Below are 19,774 nucleotides of genomic sequence, written 5' to 3'. Positions count from 1 at the left end.
CAATGAATAACAAACCCAAAAATATAAGTCAGCAATCTCAGGCAACTGGGCAATGTAAAACAAGATGATCAACCGTTTTCTCGCCATTTTTGCACATGTAACACCAATCCATTACAATCTGTCTTCTTCTTTGGAGGTTGTCCTGGGTCAAGATCTTTCCGAAAACGGACATCCAAGGAAAAAAAGCAACTTTGAGAGGCACTCTTGTTCGCCAAACGGCCCTCCATGGAAATGATAATCCAGGAGCATACACCAATTGATCTTATGCTTTCTTTCAGAATTTGCAGCATTTGGTGATGATGAGAATGAGATTGGTCCACATTTAAAACTAAACTAGCTTCAATGTTTAGAATTTCAATTACTGTGACCGTCTTCTTTGCCTAAATGAATAGAACTCTCTCTCTTTCGGTCTCTTGATGCAAAGGCTCAAAAAGCACCATTACCATCACCAATACCCACCGCCGCCGCCACCAATACCATACCCCCCGCCACCAATATATTATTATTATGGGTCTAGATTTAATTTTGTGGATCTGTTGAATATTTTGGTATATGTCCATATTAATGGTGGTGGTTCACCGGTGGGTGGTGGTCGAGGTGTGGCGGCGGCGGTTTTGAAGATGGAGAGCAAGGAAATTTGCGTCTCATCACTGTTGTGGTGGTGGTTTGCCGGAATTTATTGTCGGATAGGATGGTGGTGGGTGGTGCATTTCCCTATATATATATATATATATATTCTAAAAGAATATGGGTAATTCAGTCATTTACTATACTAACTTTAGGGCATTTTAGAAAATTAAACACGTCCGTTAGTCCATTTGACAGTTCGTCACTAGGATGGGAGGTCCGTGTAAAATAGTTTCATTTTTAGGGGAGATCCGTGTAAATTCCCAAACCAGAGGGGAGGTCCTTGTAATTATAGCAAACCATAGGGTAGTTCTGTGTAATTTACCTTAAATAAAACCACTCATATCATGTGACAAAAAATAACCAAACCATGTGTAATATAATCTCATGGTAATAATTTATAGGTTGTAATAAAAGATATATCAACCATTTGATATTTCAAGATCGATAACATGTTTCAAAATTTTATATTCTTTATTATTTTGTTAATTTAACAAAAATTCAATTATTATAAATTTTGTCAAAGGTAGGTTAATACCTATACTGCTACAAATCATCTAATTTTAACTTCATTTTACATAAATAACATACAACATTAAAAGTATAAAATTTATAAACTTTTCTTGTATTTCGGGTTCCTCAATCCCGTACAAAATAAATTCGGGCTCTAAAGTTTAAACCCAATCCCATCCTATGGTCTCATGTACCTTATCCACGCCTCTAAAATTTTTGGGAGGGATTCGGGTTCCTGGAGTTAGTCCCCCTAATAACCTATAACCCTAATAACCGGACACAGAAAATTGTGTGAAGGGGATCAGCCTTTAACAACAAGGAGATAAAAATAATAAAATAATAAAACCATCATGATAAGCAGAATAATTCTGCGCCTGTGTATACCCCAAAAATAAAATAAAAACAATAGAAAAAACAGAAATTAAATATTCACAAATTGCATATAACAGAATAATTCTGCGCCTGTGCATTGTACACCAAAAATAATAATAATAATAACAACAACAACAATAATAACAAAACAGAAATATAATATTCAGAAATTGCATATGCAATGCTATTAGAAAAAAACAAATAGTGTACCTGGCAAAGGGCCTTAACTTCCAAATTCCAATTGATCCAAATAGCTGTGTGTAAAAAAATAAATAAATAAATTATGAGAAATTTCAACATTTAATTCGACTTAAATAAAACTTATTGAAATTTTTTGAACCTAAGTATAGATAATCTTACACCTTCAATGAAGCTTTTGTTGAAGAGAAATGTTGAAACAAGCTAGACCTTAGTTTCAGAGCCAAAGATTAGGAAAATTAGGGTTTTGATCACCAACTATTCAAGTTAAAAACTAGGGTTCTTGTAGCAAGTGTGTGTCGTGTGTGAGAGAGAGAGACGTGGATGACTGGATGGGGATGGGGATGGGGGCTGGTCGCGATGGGGAGAAGAACTGCTGTTTCCAGAAGCCATAGAGTATATATATTCGTTCTCGTTCGATAGTGGGGTTTTTTTGTCATTATTTCAGCCTGGCCTCTTCATAAATTTTCAAAAAATATTGCATATATTGCCCAAAAAAAAATCATAATTTCGGTGGGGATGCCCACTGAGCCCATTAAGGCACTATAGCTTGTTTGGATTGATTTTTCAAATTTTACTTTTGACTTTTTGAATTTGAAAGTTATTTTGAATAGTATTTGGGAGCTTTTAAATTTTGGAGGACCGTTTTAGATAAATTGGTACCCCTTTTCCAAATACGGGAGGAGTTTTGGTATTTTAGTGGACCTTTTTAAAATAACAAACATATTATTTTTATTACCAAATAAAAAATATAATTACAAGCGTATCCCGGTAAAAATCCGTTCAATTTTCTTTCCAAACCCTAGTGCTACACGGAATAGAATCCACTCCTGTGCTATAGGAGAACTTGTGCCATCCGGTGACTTAAAATGGTAAAGGTTAAAAATTATAAAAACAAAACTTTTGTATATACAAACACACATACATACAAGATCCTTTGGGATGTACGTTAGGAACATGTTGGGATGCTGGTAAAGAGAAAGTTCGAATGTATGTTAGGAAAATGTTGTGAAGCAAGACCAACGTTCCAATATTTTCCAAACATTTATCCCTAACAAGAGAAAGAGATGAATAGTGGGATGCTGGTAAGGAGAAAGTTACATTGCACGTTAGGAAAATGTTACGATGCAAGGCCAACATCCCAATATTTTTTTAATATGTATCCCAAACAAGATAAAGAGATGAATAGTGGAATGCTGGTAAGGAGAAAGTTGTCATGTACATTAGGAAAATATTGTGATGCAAGGCCAACATTCCAACATTTTCCTAACATGTATCCAAAACAAGATAAAGAGATGAATAGTGGGATGTTGGTAAGGAGAAAGTTGGGATGTAGGCTACGAAAATGTTGTAATATACAGTTTGTACCAGGATATGTTTATTTATGTATTTGTATAATAAGTGGGATGTTAGTAAGGAGAAAGTTGGGATGTAGGTAAGGAAAAAATTGAAATGTACAGTTTGTACCAAGATATGTTTATTTATGCATTTGTATAATAAGTAACTTACTGCGGTGAATTTTTTTCTAATTTGTTTGGGCAGCGACATGGCTCAACAAGAGCCAAGCAATGTTCACTGGCTCGGACAGGATGAACGTGGCGCTGGAGAGGATTTTGATCCAGTGCTACACAACTCGCCTTTGTGTTTCCTTCATACTCAAAAGATTAATATGATTGAACACTCAACCCGAGGAAAACCTAGAGCAATATATATATATATATATATATATATATATATATATAATTGAGGCATACTTCGGTGGCTGCTAATAAACAATAAGGTGGCTGCTTCAATGTACCACCTAAATACAATTTTTGTAGTATGTTTGTACATGGATTGAAAAATAGTTGATTTAAGCATTTGAAACTATTCTATTTTCATTTTTAGGTATTTTTTTTTTTCCAAAGTTGATAAAATAAAGTTTTTGGCCCTTCCTATGAAAGTAGACAATAGCCATTTGTGTTGGCTCTAATAAATCAATTTAGGATAGGGTGAAGTGCAAAAAAAACTCTATAGTTTTAATTTAGTGCAAATAACATCTCTCGTCTTTAAATTTCACCCATGTAGTACGTAAAGTGAGCAAATAAGAGTTTATTGTCAAGTAAATAAAGTGAAAAAAGCAAAAAGACTAAAAGCCCTTCATTCCACTTATAACAAAAATAATTAAAAAAGCATAAAAGACGAAATTACCTCAAAGGACGTGTGGAATACGATACCATTTATTTTAGCCCAACAAATTCAATCATCTTTGTGCCATCTCACCATCATTTCTCACCCCTTGGGTTCATGCAACTGCTGGCACGATCATGACACAAGCGAGCACGGGGGCGATAAAACCAAGTTTCAAAATACGGGTTCATGATTTGAATGTTAACATAGTTGAAAGCAAAACAATGCTTCAATCCATGAGAAATAGAAAAACCCAAACCGAGTAGTTCATGGAAGAACTGAGAGCATCTTTATGCGAAGACTGTTTTTGAATTATTTTAATTTGATGATTGATTCATCAAGAGAAAAAAAATGATGAAAATTTTAGTGTTTTGTTCGAAAGAAAATGACATGGTCCGTTGAAATAGTCCGAGAGCTCCAGTATATACTAATGTCAAGACCAGTGATAGTCTGAAGCTTTATCAATATGAAACCCAGCGAGAGATTGAAGCCCATCAATGTGAAGAGAATTTGTGCTCAATTTGTTTAGGTATAGTTTTGTTGTTGGTAAAATATGATCACAAGTAATAGACATTAGAAAGTAAAGAGAAAATAAATGAAAAGGTCAGTAAAGATTTCATATATTTTATGTTTTATCATATCCTTTCTCTCTCTTTTCCTCTCATCAAGGGTGAGACCAAAGTGAGAAGAGCTTAGGGATTGACTTTACCGCTAGCCTCGTAACATGGTCAATTGCTTCAACTATAGAGAAATTCACGGATATGTATATTCGAGAATCAAGTGGCTACAAGCGTACTTTAATTCAATTAAGAAGATATATATGAATAAACAGTAAGCCATAATTCATCTTTAGTTGACACGAATTGTCTACCTATCTATTTTAATTTACCATGTAGTACAACTCGTCTTCCCTAGACATAGATTATCAAAAAATTCATTTATATAGTCGTTTAAGCACCATTGCATAACAACCTCTTCTACCATTAAGAGAAGCTCTTAGCCGCCTATCTCTTACAATAGAAGGGTTTGAATTCAATTAAAATAAGATTAATTATAAGACAAGAGATTAAATTTATAAAAAATTATTATAATCATTAAAACCCAATTGCTTAGTACAATTAAGTCAATTGCTCAAAACCATATAATTGATATACATATAAAAATTCCCAAAGTTAAGAACAGTCAAACCATGCTACTCAGACTAAGGTTACATCAATTCCATAAGGAATGCCTTAGCTACTCATAGAGAGGAAGAATATTAGCATTATTAGTGTAGAAGTCATCTCCATGAACCGCCAATTGGAATCTTCAATCTTTAAAATCCTAAAAGCCGCTACAAGGTAAGAGAACCAAGAGAAAGCTTTAATGTATCCTCTCGTCTTCTTTTATAATGGAGAACAAGTCATAATCCCCTTTGGATGGGCTTTACAACTTTAAGGGACAATTGGTGTGATACCCCCCAATTCCGGAACACGGGTTGATTAGGTCCGCACACGAGACCGGAGGATATCATAACAATTGATAATAAACGAACACAGAATACAATAAGAAATAAATAAAGAATAAATAAAATGCGAAAAAAAAAAAACTAAAATGATATTCTAATAATTAAATCCTCAAAATAAACTCCAATAAATAATAAACTCCTCTGATACTATTAATCCTCCAAAATACAACTCGGGAATCCATACTATGTGGACCCCAAATAAAATCCTAACTGAAATAACAATAATAACTGTCTAAGTATGAATACTGAAAATAAAGATAGAACCATACGTAAATGACTGGAAAAGTGATGATAACTGGTCTCTGCTTTGCACAAATAAGATATACACCTAGCACTGATGATGATCTGAAAAATAAATAGTGGGTCAAGTCCACGAACAAGTCTTTTGCTATTACATCCCAAACAGAAACCCGGTAAACAAATACATCCCAGTCAAACTCGTGTAATAAGTATATAGTCGATATATATAACATATACACTAAATACTCTCACTGGACTATAAGGCAGACTCAACCGGATAGTAGGCATCATACAAAGCGCACACGAAGTGGTCATTAGTACCATCATCTACCAGGGCATACACGTAATAGCCCTATATTTTAAATGAATTATTTATTGAGTTAATGGTTTTATTTTAGGGCTAAAATCATAAAAACCCCCTGTTGTTTCTAAAAATTATCAACTAATCCCCCAACTAAAGAAACTATCATATTACTCCTTAATGTTTTAAAAGCCTATCATATCGCCCCATCACGTTAGCTTCCCATTTAAAACTAACCGAAAAAAACACCTAACAGCCACGTGCATCATTTTGCACTTTAATCTGACAAAACTACTGTAACACTCCCACATTTTTCACGCATAAGTTGATCAGGCTTATACACGAAAAACGAGGGATATCAAAAACAATTGGCAATATACAAGCATGGAATACAAAATGATGATAATAAAAGAATTTAGACAAGAAAGGAACACTAAATAATACAACATCCATCCATCCTTTATTTAATACAGTACTTCATTACAACTTGGAAATCCTATGTCAAGGATCCCTAAATATAACCCTGAGAGTTCAACGTCAAAAGTAAATAAAAACTGAAACTGAAGTAATACATAAAACTTCTACCCTGAACTGAATCGTAAGAGTAGATGAGTTCGGATGGTGGTCCCACACTGCTAACCTCAACCTTGGAACGGGTACTGACCGTATCCTGAAATAACAACAATGGTGGGTCAACCCCACGAGCAAGTCCTCTCTACTATGACCCAAATCAGAGAATCAAATAAATTAATCATTATAAATCGGTTGAGTACTATATCTGTATACATCCTAAGGGAACTATCCCATGTATAACATGACCTCAACCAGAATAGACGGTGATCACTTAGACTCACACTAGGTGGTTAAGTGTCGCCTTTCCCTACCCGGGAAATCAGCTATTATACATGGTGCACAGTACTGACAACACAGACTATAACGAACTACACAGTGATAACACATCTCAAAGTACTGATGAATATACTGAGCATATCAATTAGGCAACACATGCCAACAATATTAATAAATATACCGAGTATGTCAATTAGGCAACACATGCCAATAATATTAAACCACATACCCCGACAGCCACACATCTGTCTATAGCAACGAATGCATAAGGTATAAATGAGTCTAAACTTATTAGCCAGCTCATATGGTTCTATATGGCAACACATCCATATAATATAAATGCGACATAATTAAACAGTCCATTTATTTCCTGAAATGCACACAGCATAATAATCATGGTTTATATATCATTTAACAGTATAAACATCCCATAATATCTAATGGCTAATATATATGACGATAACCGTGACATTATTAACAGTACTACTGAATACCATTTAATAAAACAATAACAGCATCTATAATAATGTTGATAAATGAATCACCTTCATATTCGTACAGTAAATGTGTCATTTAAGGTTTAGAAATATTAATCGGCCATAAGAATAAGCAACGGGTATTAAAATAATAATTTCGTGACCCGTTAAACCCGTAAATACCAACACAGTACCTAAAAATCCACGTTTAAGGTTCTGGAATTTACAAAACAGGCCCTAGGGGTATTCTGGTAATTTCCAGCAGCTGTAGAGACCCCACACACGCCCTCACGCGCCTCCCAGAGCCTCCCCACGCGCAGCCCAACCTTCCCCACTCTCCCACGCGCGTCTGGCATCAGCCACGCGCGCGCACGCGCTCCCACGCGCGCGTTGATGGCTTCCTGCAGACGTGTCACTTCCTGGTTGGTTGGCTGCATCCGGACTCCGTACTCGCGTCACACCGGATCATCTCACCCTATCTTCCCTCCATCCAACGCCCACAGATCCGGGTGTACCGCGGTAACATGGACCGCGGTGCACCGGATCAATCGCTCCTATTAATGGCCCAGATGCGCGCGCATACCCTCCTATGGTGCGCCGCATCACACCGGATCACTCCGGTCGTCTCCCCCATTGCCGGCGACCGGAAAACTCGCCGGAAGGTCGCCGGAAATTGCAGAAAATGCCCGAAAAATTCCTAAAAATTCTATAAAAAATCCCTAATGCCTTAAGGAAATATTTTTAGCTATTTGGAACATCATAGGATAATAACTAATTATATACCATCCTAAATAATTAAAAATTCATTAATTTAATAAACTAAAAAAATCATTTAATAAAATTTAAGCATGCTCTCAATGCTCCATCATAATCTAAATAATTTAAACAATTAATTTATGGATTCAAAGGGGAAAAATAGATAATAACTTGCCTTTTTGGATTTAAAATAAATCCGCCGGTTGCGCGTAGTCGGGTAAATTCCCTACACCGGTCCAAGCTCCTTTCTTTCTCTCTCTTCCTTTCCACACTTTTACAATGGCTCACTAGAATTTATAATTTGTTTCTAACTCCCTTTCTTTCCTTCTAAGGTAGGCTAGCTAATTTATATACAAATTATATAATATAAATATTACAAATATCTATTTTTGCATTTAATTAACCACATTCCCAACCATAAGGCTTTAAGGCTAGCAAGCCAAGTCAAGCAAGATGTCCTAAGGTAAATCCTATCCTAAGATTTAATTTTTCATCATTACATTGATTTAATACTAATATTATTATTACTAATATTATTATTAATAAAACTTTTATAATTATTATTATTATTATATTATTATTATTATTATTATTATTATTATTATTATTACATAAGAATACATTATATCATTATAATACTTTATAACACAAATATAATACTTTAATTAACTAATAATGATTAATATAAGCATAACCAACAAATAAAATTATTAATAATAATACATGCATAATTAAATGAATAAATTTACTATTTTAACATACACAATTAATTTACATGCACATTTAAATGAACTTAATATAATAATGTAGCATGCACAATAATAAGTAAAGAAATCCTCACATAATTGAATTTTTAAATAAACTAAACTCTTTAATAAAATACGGGGTATTACAACTACCCTTCACTTCACTACTGACCAAACTGCCCTTTTAGAACAGTGTATCATTCTAGTAGCGTTCTCGATTGCAAAGAAAAGCTTGCTTTCTCTTCTTCACAATTATGTCCTCTATTACAGCACATGAAGAAAAAATCTTGTTTTGTCAGTCATTCGTCCTCAAATCATTGGTGACGTCCTCAAATCAATTTGGAAGTCAAGCATATATGTGTTAATTGGTTCAATTCATTCCATTTTTTTATACTAATTTTGTTAGTTGATGCCCAAAATGGAAATTTATATACGAGGTAATTTTGAAAATAAATAATTGGGTTATGCAGTTCTTTCCAATTTTGTTTTTCTTATTTTGATGGTTAATGACCAAAATGGAAATTTATATATGAGGTAATTTTGAAAATAAATAACGTTTTGAAAAAATTAATACCCAAAAGTCATTTTTATTTAGAAATGTTGACTTCTAGAGTCATTTTGTTTTAGATTCTTCTTTACGTTAGTGGACTTGAAGATTCATCAGATTCAACTAGTAATCTCAGCACTTAACCAACAACAACCATCACCGAAAAATCAAACCTTGCCGAACAAAAAAGAAAAGAAAAAAAAAAAAGGAAAAAGAACAGGAGTTCCAATCGACATCGTCAGAACACTTGCATACCCACATATATCACCATCATCTATTTGAACCATAAACCCTCATCCGCCATAATTGAAACCTATTATCGAACCCCAAACCATGACCCACAACCTTCATCACCGATTGACGAACCACTGGTTAGTTAAATTGTCTTGTGGACTCACAAATCCACCACTAACCACTGTCATCTCATCGACGTCCTCAAATCATTAGGGCTTTATTTGCCTTTGAATAAGTCGATCAGCAGGTAGGTAATATTGAAATGATTAAACCCTTTTGAGCTAATGAAATATTTTCATTGATTTATAAAAAAATGATATTCCTAATCTGGAATTGAAGTAATTGAATTCTAATGGAATATTTTTATTGATTTGTAAAATAAATAAATAAAAAGTAATTATTTTTTTATTGCTGACACTAACTAAAAACGTCATTGTTTTAATTTTGTATTGTGTATATTTTTTTCCCTTCATGAAGGGCATATTTGGCATTTAAAAAATACACATTCAGTTTTATAAAATAATACATCCCAATACTACATCGTTTCACACGGGGGCATAATTGCCATTTTAAATTCACAATTTCATTTTAATATAATATTAATATACTATCAAGGGCATTCTTGTCATTTCGCCGTCATTTAATGGTTCTATAACGAAAAGGGGGAAATGTGATAGTTTATGTTAGTTTTAGGGGGAGTTTAATAATTGAGGGGGTTATATATAGTATTCGTAAACAACAGGGGTGTTTTATGTTTTTAGCCATTTATTTTATTTTAAATAATTTATTTGATTTAATTGAGTGTTTTGATTAATTGTCTTGTTTTAATTAAATTATATTTTATAATTATTATATATATATATATAGTAAGTATATACATACAACACGTGTGTGTGTGTGTGTGTGTGTGTGTGTGTGTGTATATATATATATTACATGAGTTATATATATTAAGGATGGCAACGAGGCGGGTTTGGAGCGGGTTTCCCTAAATCCAGTCCCGCCTCATTTAATTTTTATCAAGTCCATGCCCGCCCCGCGACGGGTTGAATTTTCATGTCTAGCCCCGCCCCGTTGGAAAATATTGTGCCCCGTGCCCGCCCCGCTAACTAAAATTTTTCTCCCACTTTTTGGGACTTAAGCGGCTGCTATTTATAAGTGGAAAGCCTGGGAATGGCACAACATAAATGAAATTATGAATCCCAACAAAAATAAAAAAAAAATAACATGCACATAACATAATTCAGAGAGTATAATCAACAAAAATAAGGATTTAATACAATCAAATCACAAGAAATTCTAAGCTCCAACTTCCACCATAACCAAATCAAAAGTAAATTTAATACCAAGTTTACATCCCAAATAAGTTATTAATATTATATATATATATATATATATATATATATATATATATATATATATATAGTTATATGCTTAGTGGGGCGAGGCGGGGTGGGGCTCCGGCAGATATGTATACTAAACCCTTAACCGTCCTGTGACCCGCAACGAGTACAAAATTTATATTCATGCCTGCCCCAACGGTATAAAAGGTGTTCCCATATCCGTTATTAACGAGGCGGGACGGGCCGGGGCCCCGACGGGGGGATTAAAATTGACACCCCTAATATATATAGTAAGTATATACATACAACACGTATGTATATATATATATATATATATATATATATATATTCATATATTTTACTATATTTTTATATTTAAGTAATTTGACTTGGAATCGGACTAGGGTTAGGTTTGGGATATATATATCTATATATATGTATTATATTATGTGAGAAAGTAGAATGTGAGAGGAAAAAAAAAAAAAAAAAGAAAGGTCGGCCGAGAGAGAAAGAGGAAGGAAAAGAAGAAAAAAGAAGAGGAGCAGGCTGGACCAGAAGAAAGAGGAACAACAGTGACATCTACACGACTGTTGGAAATTGATAAGGAATTGGAAAGCTTGTGGCGTGTTGGTTTCATTTTGAAACCTTCAGGCAAGTTTTTTATCTGCTTCTTCTCTTAGAACCCATAAGTTCTATATCTTGGGTATCATGATATTTGAACTGAATTTGTATGTAAATCGTATAGACTTAGGTTAATAGCATGAAATCGGAGTTGCGTGTTTGTGTATGTTTACGTGTATGTGTGATTTATATTTATATATGTGTAAAATGATGGATGTTGCAAATAAATTGGTTGATCTTCAATTTGGATGTTCTAAAACATGTATTTAAGTTAGTTATGATGTATAGAAATTAATTGAGACTTAAATGCATGATATAGGACCCGAAACGACGAATTTCAGACTCAAAAATGGATTTGCGAGCTTGTTCTGGGAATGAGCACTCGAGCGCTGTTCAGACAAGCCTCGAGCATTGTTGGTCAAGACTTGAGCCCTGGAGACCTATTTCGCCTCAAAAATGTTCCAAAAGGTCCCGAGTTGATTTTTGAAGGTCCCGTACGTGTTCTAAAACGCTGGAATCAGTGTTTATGATGTAGTTACATATGATTTAAATTAAAATTTTATGTTATGAGATTTGACAGAAAGGATAACCATAATTATGTTTGAAATTGTGGTATGTGATTTAAGCATGTGTTAATTGACAATTAAGTTGCTATGTGGTATTTATCATGCTGAAAATACTGTTAATGGATTGAAATCTTTATAGGATATTTTAAATATTTTATTTGTGCCTTTAATGCATATGGCGCATATTTGTTGATTTAATTGTGCATTATTTATAATGTTGACATGTGGCTTACGTGAGGGCGCTAATGAGTTTCCAAAGGTATAAATAAATTGCCTTATTAATTCTACTAGTAAAAGAGTGTAGATGCACGTGGTGTAAATCCAAGTTATTAATAAGATTATAATAAATTTTAAAAAAATTTATTTGATAAGGGATTAAGCTGATAAACTATAATTTATTTGATTTGATGCTTTTCAATGTGAAACAAGGAATATGACAATATATCTTCATATGTCATTTATATCACAAATGAGCTTCTATTTTTAATTTGCATTTTTGTTACTTGTATTAAAATATTTTTTTAGTTTTATCACACCTCTATCTATAATCATTCTATGTAGAAATCTCTCAGTAGAGCAATTCTCATATATTTTCACGTTCAAATATTTTAAATAATCATCATGCACCAAAAGATATCTTATTTTGCTTCTTGGGCTTTAAACTTAAAACTATGTATATTAAGATATATTCTAAAATATAGATTATAATCAATTATATATATATATATATATATATACATAGAATTATCATTTTGTAATCCACATGGATCAAGCACAAAAAGAATAACCTTAATTAAAGTGATAAGAAAGAATACCTTCCGGGAAAAAAAAATAATAATAATTTCACTTCTCAAGCCTTCTTTCCTTATGCATGACATGATCATACAAAAAGAAATAAAAAAAAAATTAAAAAAGAAAAAAAATTAGAGTTTAACAAAACAAACGTTCTAAAACATTGCTTCAATATTTTTCCTCTACTCCTCTTATCCTCCAAACAATTCTTTGCAGTGTAATGAAGCTTAATTCAATATTCTGACCAAAACAAGAACACATAATAGAATGATCAATATCCATACATATTCATCAAAATGAAATAGTGATTTTTAATCCATAGAAAAAAATAATCTAAAAAATACTATTGAAAGAGAGGGAATGCCCAAAATATAATGTAGTAAAGTATATTATATGTAACTCCTGGGCAATTTAAAAAGTTGTAACTGTTAACTATTCAACTCCCAGCCTTTTTAATACACTTGTAATACTGAGTATACACTTTTTTCATTAGAATAGTATATATATATATATATATAATAAATGATATAAAATAAAATTAACCTTTAATTATACTTTTATTGGGCACGTTAATGTAAATGAGCTATAAATCATTCAGCATAGTCAATGAGACATTTTATGAAAGGAATATATATATATATATATGTTAAGAAATTTCTTAACATTAGTATAGATAGATAGATATGTCGTGAATATGTATTTTAACAAAAGAAATTCCTAAAATAATAACATAATAATTAAATAAATAAATTTCTATTTAAAACAGATAAATAAAGTTTAAGCACATTTTTAGTTTTCTATTTAAAGAAGAGGAAAACTTTTTCACTAATTAAATATGCATGTATAGGTTTATATGTGGGATATGGTATATATGTTTAGAAACTGATACAATTAATTTGATGATTAACTAAAATAAATTGCTATTTAAAAGAGATAAATAAAAGTTTAAACACATTATCAGTTTTCTACTTAAGGAAGAGGAAAAGTTTTTCACTAATTAAATATGAATGTATATATTTATATGTGGGGCATTCTAATTTTTTTTTTTTTAGAATTAATGTTCACGGTATGAAAAATTATTGATTAATGAACTCTTTTATGTGAAAAAAAAAAAATCAAAAGTTCATAAATTCCTTACATTGTTTCAATAATTATAAATACTATTGTTTACCAAATTTACTTACTTTCTTTTTGTTATATATATATATATATATATATATATAATATCATTTTTAATTTTTTTTTTTTTTTATGTTATAATCTTGCTATATATGGATATAAATGTCGTGAATATGCATTTTAACTAAAAAAATTCCTAAAATAATAAAATAATGATTAACTAAAATAAATTGTTTTTTAAAATAGAAAAATAAAAGTTTAAACACATTATCAGTTTTATATTTAAGCAAGAGGAAAAGTTTTTCACTAATTAAATATGCGTGTATATATTTATATGTGGGATGTGATTTTTTTTTTTTTTTTTTTGAATTAATGTTCATGTGCGGTATGAATTATTATATATTAAGGAACTCTTTTTATGTGAAAAAAAATATCAAAAGTATTCATTAAGAAATTCCTGACACTGTTTCAGAAATTATAGATACTAATGTTTACCAAATTATTGTTGGGTATTATTTTAATAAAATTAATAAATATATTAAATTATATATTAAGTTACATTATATTAATATTATTTATTAGTGTATATATATTTATATTATAACTCAAAACAGCCGTGAGTTATATTATATATAATAGTAACATTAAATAGATATTGATGTATTTATGTTAGATGTCCATCCAATTTCCTACCATTAAGAATTTTGTAACGTGAGTGGACTGTTATAGTATTTGCATTAATTTATTTTAATTCTTCACGACTGTTACGTGTGTATATATCTATATATATGCGGATCAATTTTGTTTAACGTTTAGATAGCATTGATCATATTTGAGGTCAAGTGATTAATATTATTTTAATATTTTTACAACTGTCCGTATAAATTCATGATGAGCATTTATTGGGTATTGATATGTATAAATAATTTAAATGTAATGCTTCATCACTTCATTGTCGGTAAAGACATTATGGGATTAAACCCAATTTATTTTGAAACGGTTTAATCTTTGTAACCTTGCATTATTATTATAGCAATAATAGTAGAACATTATACTATTGTTTTGCTTTGATGTCTATTATTTAATGATTGTATTTATCTATCTAAATCTTTTAACACACCCATAATCGATTTTGGTAGGACAATGAAAGCATGTGTGAAGCAATACAAGAAATTACATAAAGGTGGGGTCTGGCAAAATTGAGAGCTTCCATGGGGGACGGTTCAAAGGAAGAACTCATGCATAGTAACTGTTTTGATGAGGAAAAAGACTTTAATGCAGAGCTTGTGATCAGATTGGTGCACAAACGAAGACAAAGCTAAAGGAAAATAAAGATGAAGAGGAAAAGAAGAAGTTAGAGCTGATGCTGGATAAAGTCAAAGATAATATAGCTCGCTAGGAGAGAGAGTGGGTGGCGTTAAAGAATTTTTCAGTGCGGAATCTTCAGTATTATGTTCATGAACTCAACGAGGATCGAGCTTCTCCACATATATATCTATATATTTATATATTTGTAAAGAAAGGAAAATGTAAACACACAAGGACTTTACCATGGCAGGTGTGCTTGTATGGTAGGTCACACACTCAATAAAATTTAATCTTTTGTTTGGGGAGAGAAATCGCACGGGATTGCCGGGTTTTCTTCTCCAATGTTGTGTGTGTCGGGAAACGTGCAAGTTTTAAAAACTTTTCGAGGAATTTTGATTTATAGATCTTGATTTATCACATAGAGACAAGTTTTATGCAAAAAAAAAAATATGATGTATCATTCAATCAGTAGATTGAATACTTACATTAAAGGTTTGAGTAAACCTTAGATCTCTCCTCTAAAGTGAATGTTCTCACTTATTGTAGATCCATTTGTTAGATGCCTTCTCCTTGGATATCCATCTTCTTGGTAATGATTTTGCCTTTAGGAATCACTCATAAACCTCCTGAATGACCTTGGAAAACTAGACTTGTGGGAGCCTCCATTAGATGGGAAAACAAATCCTAAAATCTAGAGAGAGAAAAATATATTCTTTTTTATTTTATTCCAAAAATCACTCATAAAATATACATGAACCCATGTATATATAGGCAACATAAAAATAAGAAAAATAAATAATAAATCCTTCTCCATCTCTAATTCACATATCTCAAATCTAATATAATTCAAATATCAAGTTGGACTATGAGTGAGAATCCAATTAGGCTTATTGTTTTCTTGGCTACAATGAATTAATAATCGGCCTGGTCCATGGACCCAATTCAATTAATTCATTAATTAATTTCTACTCCAGTAAAAGAAATTAATTGAACTCCAATTAAATAATAAATAACATCTAAGTCAATGTTGCACTTTGACCCCTCTATGCATAATTAGTTATCGGATAAATAAAGCTATCAATCCGATTACTTAATTAAAATATTTATTTTGATACCATTGATTATTTCTGGCTCGATCACAATAAAACATTTGTTTGACAAAAATAATAATTTAAATAAATAAATATATAATAAATCATTTTATCTAAAACCACACGAAGGCTTTCGAATTTAATTTGTGATCAACCATAATCAATACAAAATAAATACAAATAGCATTGATACAAATATTGAAAATATAACCCTCTAACTATTAATTGCATAATTACCCAAAGTGCCAGTCTCAGGATTCCGAAAATTCCGCCGAACAAATCAAAGTAATTACTAATTAATAAAAGAGTCTATATTTCTCTCATGCTTAAGAGTCAAATACCATGACGGTGATAGGTAGCAATTACATACGATGGCTCTCGCAATATATCTCAACCTAACGCGGATCCAGTTCAAGTCTTAATTAATTATGAGTCCGTTCATAATTACCGACTATGAACAATTTATGATTACTATTTATATTCATGTATTGATCGCCATCACACATATATATATAAATATATCTTGTAATCAAGTGGACACAATCAATTCCATAATGAATCGAAACATAATACATTGAATTCACCAATTGTATAAAGTATAAATATTTCAGATACGTCAGGAACATATGTCACTTTAATCCAAATAAGAATTTGCTATGTCATAACATATAAATCCCAACAGTGTGTGTGCGCGCGCGCGCGCGCTTACATGTGACTTTTCTAATTCTCTCTCATGCCACTTCCAACATTACAATCTTGCATCCAAAACATATATTAACATTCTATCCGAATAGAATAAACAAAACTAACTATCAATCTCAAAATTTTCAAACGAGGTATTATTCAAGTGATGTATTATTTTGAAAAAAAAAAAAAAAAAAAAAAAAAAAAAAAGAAGAAAGAAAGAAAGATGAGATTGATAAGAAGGAAATGGTGGGGTGGAAAAAAAAAAAAAAAAAAAAATATATATATATATATATATATATATATATATATATAGAGGAGATAAAAATAAAAAAATGAGAGAGAGAAAGGAAAAATATGAAGAAAAAAAAAGGAGAAAGAAAGAAAAACCCAAGAGTTGGGAAGGAAAAGAAAGAAAAATAAAAAGACCAAGAGTCTTCTTGGGACATAGTCCTATATATTTGTCGAGGGGGATGGGCCTAAGCCCCAAGGGAGTCACCTATGGAAGTAACCCAACCTTTTGATTGGCGATTTAATCACATGACAAAAGGCTCAATTGGTAGAAACAATCTGCACTGTGTGACTCATTGACGACACTTTTTTTAGGAGGTTTCTCGAGAAGAATCTTTCCTACAGATCCCTATGACATCCGTGTTGTGATGTGACATCAAGGATGGGCTTTGCCCTGAATGAATTCGAGGCGAGCATACTCTCATAGGGTATAGGTTACATATACTCTTGGAGGATTCACCTAAGTGAAAGTTGTTGTGAGGCCGTAACCGTGGGAGTTGGGCTGTTCCCTAGGAACTTTCATGAGAATCAAGATATCAGTGCATAGCCATTAATCGAGTTAACTCACCAAACCAAGTCTATCGTCAATACTATGTGTGTGGTATATTAAAGTTTGGCTCAATGGACCGAATTCAAGACTTAGTTCATTCAGGTTCCTCAAATGGAGACTATCACACTAAGTGTAGGTTCAAGCCTGGAAAGCATCTACACCGATTGCATAGTATAAAGTTGCTCAAAAATATTTTACACCTACACTGATTGCATAGTGTAATACCCCTAAATTTTAAAGGATATTTCTGGTATTTAATTGAGTATTTAATTGCATTTTTTTTTTTAATTTTAATTAATTGGTTTGTTATTTGATTTAATTACTTACTTGACGTAATTGATTGAGTTAATTGTTTTAATTGGACTTAATTAATTATTTGAATTAATTGGCTTATTTGATTTAATTGCAGTCTTTATTTTTTATTTAATTGTATTATTTTTGATTTAATTGAATTATTGGATTTAATTAATTATTTAAATTACATTAAGTGTTGAATAATATGTAACTTGGATTAATTACCTGTTTTAATTACCATACTTATTTAATTGATTTAATTAATGTAATATCCCTAATTTTAAAAAAGATATTCTTGGTATTTAATGGTATTTCATTTATTATTTAAGTGCATTTTATTTGATTATGTGTCATTATTTTTTTTATTAGGTGCTTAATTGTTTTCTTTTGTGGTGATTTAATTTATTTCTTTTGTGGTGATTTAATTTATTTAAATGATATTTATTTTTAGTTATTTGATTGGAATTACTTGTTAGTGTTTTAATTATTTAATTGGCATTAATGGTTTAAGTGTAATTGGTTTAGTTATTTGATTGGAATTACTTGTTAGTGTTTTAATTTTTTAATTGGCATTAATGGTTTAAGTGTAATTGATTTAGTTATTTGATTGGAATTACTTGTTAGTGTTTTAATTTTTTAATTGGCATTAATGGTTTAAGTGTAAATGGGTTTACTAATTATTATTTTGTTCAATTAGATTATTTGTTAAGTATTTAATGGTAAATAGGGTAATTAGGTAAATACATCTAACTAGGGTTTTAATTACAGTATAAATTAGGGTTTTATATTATAGCCGTCGTAGGTTTCTACGTTAATTAGATGGGCCGGTTAGGATTGTGAGTTGGACTTAAATGAACCTAGGGTTTAGGAAAACTCTATCAGTATAAGGTAGACGTCTGTGTAGGGTTTTTTTAAACAAAGCACACGTTTTGTGGAAGTGGAGAAGGAAAAACGCAGTTTTTCACATTCTGTCCAGATTTCATCAAACATCCGATCCCGCTTCGTCCGTGGTCCGATCGAGCTGAATTTTGGAGGAGAGGTTCACGACTCAGTGACGCACAATATGAATGGTGCAGATCAGAGTTTGACCTCAGGAACAGTGATTCGTACTCTTGAACAGTAACTGGGTCGCACAGGTTTTTTCCATTCTGCCCAGATTTCATCAAACATCCGATCCCGCTTCGTCCGTGGTCCAATCGAGCTGAATTTTGGAAGAGAAGTTCACGACTCAGTGACGCACAATCTGAACGGTGTAGATCAGAGTTTGACCTCGGGAACAGTGATTCGTACCCGTGAACAGTAACTGGGTCGCACAGGTTTTGTTTCCATTCTGCCCAGATTTCATCAAACATCCGATCCCGCTTCGTCCGTGGTCCAATCAAGCTGAAATTTGGAGGATAGGTTCATGAATCAGTGTCGCACAATCTGAACAGTGGAGATCAGATTTTGAGTTCGGGAATAGTGTTTTGTACCCGTGAACAGTAACCGGGTTTTGGAACTCGCCGGGATTTTTTTAAGAAGACGACGTTGAAACTTTGAACAAAAGTTTCTGAGGCAAGATTCTATCCTTACTCTTTCCC

At 31.9% G+C, this 19,774-nt stretch overlaps 1 protein-coding gene across 6 annotated transcripts in view; it reads right to left on the bottom strand.

Annotated features, from left to right (window-relative positions):
- Positions 1 to 2,131, bottom strand: part of LOC132268770 (uncharacterized) — a 51,011-nt gene extending 48,880 nt beyond the window's left edge. For 3 of the 6 annotated variants that reach the window (XM_059769615.1, XM_059769609.1, XM_059769623.1), the window contains exons 1-2: positions 1,873 to 2,125; positions 1,723 to 1,766 (exon numbers count right to left, since the gene is read on the bottom strand). The gene's annotated coding sequence lies outside the window, so the exon portion shown is untranslated. Of the gene's footprint in view, positions 1 to 1,722; positions 1,767 to 1,872 lie in introns of all 6 variants that reach the window. The other 3 variants (XR_009469366.1, XM_059769640.1, XM_059769631.1) reach the window with 3 other exon arrangements.
- Between the last annotated feature and the right edge of the window lie 17,643 nt (positions 2,132 to 19,774).

This window comes from Cornus florida, unplaced genomic scaffold (assembly GCF_030987335.1).
Source record: "Cornus florida cultivar Cherokee Brave unplaced genomic scaffold, ASM3098733v1 CherokeeBrave_3.0.0_Hap2_Chr01, whole genome shotgun sequence".
NCBI lineage: Eukaryota > Viridiplantae > Streptophyta > Magnoliopsida > Cornales > Cornaceae > Cornus > Cornus florida.
This window is presented reverse-complemented; position numbering and strand designations above follow the sequence as displayed.